The sequence below is a fragment of the Penaeus vannamei genome, chromosome 18, assembly GCF_042767895.1.
Source record: "Penaeus vannamei isolate JL-2024 chromosome 18, ASM4276789v1, whole genome shotgun sequence".
NCBI lineage: Eukaryota > Metazoa > Arthropoda > Malacostraca > Decapoda > Penaeidae > Penaeus > Penaeus vannamei.
In genome coordinates this window covers 27571708-27574207 of record NC_091566.1, presented here as the reverse complement: position 1 = coordinate 27574207, position 2500 = coordinate 27571708, and the positions used below count along the sequence as shown (strand labels likewise).

Genomic DNA, 2500 nt, shown 5'->3' with positions numbered 1-2500 from the left:
GATTATAAAAGAAGAAAAGAAGGTAGTGTATGCACAAAGTAAAAGAAATAAAATTTTTAGTGGATGCATAAGGTGAAAAATTATGGAAAGTTGCTGGATGCACAAAATTAAAAGCACAAAAAGTCAGTGGATGCAAATAAACTTACAGGAATTAGTGGTTCCACAGGTGGTTTGGGCATGAATGCAATGAAAGATAGATCACGTTCTTAGAACAGCCAGATGTTTGTTTGCTGAAAATTACCTTTTGATATGCAAGACGTAAGGAATATAGCATTTTTAACTATTTATAAGCAAATTATAGTTTTAGATATCAAAAAATAATTGTTTAGGGCAAGAATTGTCTTAATTCCTTTTCTTTTTGTGTTATTCATAAGGTGATAGTTGATAGAAAGCTTGAGTGAAGTATTAAGTAAGAAACATATCTCTTAGTTAGTTGAGAAGAAATTTATTGTAACTTATAGAATGCCCGTAATTATAGTGTTATAACATTAAAGGAAATAATGTTAAAAATGTTAAAGGTATAGATTTTATCATGGGATGTGCATCATAAGCATTGTTCGTAAATGATAATGATGTCCTTTGGCTGTTTTCAATATTTCATGACTGAAATATGATGAAAAATAGTTTTCACACCCTTGCCTGTCGGTTGCAGCAAGTACTTAGGATATATGACTGATTTATATATTATGTATACTTTGTACTCTAACTTTTTAATATTTGTTTATGGTAAAAAATGCAATTATCGTACACTCGTCTTACTTCTGACAATTTTGAAGTTTTATCTTTAATAACTCTTGAGTGTTTGTACTAAAGAAGCCATGTTGATTTTTGTGTAGCAATGACAATAGGCTTTCAAGACTATGTAAAGACAAAAAAATCAGTGGCAGTACTTTGGTGCTATTGATGATGTGTAGAAAGTACCCAAGGATATTGGCTGGCTTAGGCCAGCTCTTTCCAGCTTCATACACCCAAAAATGTTTTCTGCCAATTTTGACTGCTTCATGTATGCTTTGGACACTGAAGATTTTTTCTTTTCTTTTCTCTTTTCTGAGGGGAAAACAATGCAACACATCAGAGACATTTGGTATACAAGTGACTATAAAATATAAAAAAAATTGACAAGTCATGTAAATGACCATAAACAGCAATTTAATTTGATAATTAGTTTTAAGAATATAATCACTAGAGTTGCACAGACCTCACCTTTTAAGCTCACAGGTATGATACTGATGGTTCAAGTGCTGAGGGTATGCACACATAAACAATACAAGTGTGATGTATAATGACCCCCACATCTTACTGGCCTCAGTCTATCTTTGCAACTCAAACCATATGACTGTTCTGCTTCATTAAACCTTTGGGCACAGATGGCATAATATGCAATGGCTGTAGTAGACTGAGTCGTGGATGGCACATCATCATGACATACGCTAGACTCTGGGCTTATCAGAAGAAGCTCATCTTTTTCAAATTGTAGCAACATCATTTATTCACTTAAAGTGAAGGGAAACCTTCACTTTTTAAAGTTTGATAATAAAATATAACTATAAACTTTTAGATGTCTAATTTTTGTGAAAAGTTTTAATAAGCTAGGCAATGGGGGAAATCCGCCTTACTGACTACTTGCCAATTTTTGATGCCACAGTTAGTGGGTTAATTGATTGCCCATTACTGTACATTGGAGACACAATAAGGTATCACCACAACCAAGCAAAAATATTTAAGCCACAGGTTGATATCTACATCATATATCATCCTAAATTTTCTATCCATAGTGCTCTTAATTAAGAAATAATTCTTAATTATATCCTTTTCATCAATATCAAATTTGATGTGAAAAATATAACAGATGTATGACAGATAGGGTTCAGGAACCTAACACAACTGATGCAATTAGATATGAGAAATGTAGTTTAGCACGGGTCCTTTGAACACACCTTTCAGGGTTACTGTTAGTCCAGCACTTTTTGCCTTTATATTTTGAAAAATCCATCTTGTTAAGACATTTTTGTGCTGGTTCAAAAGGCCTTGAGCTTATTCGTCTCCTGGAGTGTTGTTTCTAAAGTAGGGTAATAGCACTTCATTCTTATCCAAATTTGCCTTAATAAGGATTATGCAATTTTAGCATATGTAGTGGGAAGTCCCACTCTAAAAGAGTTACTATCCTCTGACACAGTAACACCTTCCTTAGTACTCGAAACTGTTTGACAATATACAGGTTCTGTATGGATGCCTTTTAGATGATCTTGTAAAGTGTTTTTTTGCAATATTCCTCTCATATATTTGTTTTCAATCTGATTTGGCACTTTTCAGTGCTCCTTCTGATACATAAAAAATGCATTTTTTTCTGTATTGGTGGGAATAGCTATGTCTTTTCCTTGTCAGGGGATAGGTTTGTCATCCTTTTCTTAGCACCAGTTCTGGAAGTCCAAGGATATGAGTTAGTCTGCTTTTTCTTGGTAGGATGTGAGTTTAGCTTCTTTTTTTTCATTTGGAGGAG

At 33.4% G+C, this 2500-nt stretch overlaps 1 protein-coding gene across 4 annotated transcripts in view; it reads left to right on the top strand.

Moving 5' to 3' along the window:
• Positions 1-2500, top strand: part of wun (wunen) — a 44137-nt gene that overhangs the window by 19466 nt on the left and 22171 nt on the right. The gene's annotated exons all lie outside the window — the stretch shown is intronic.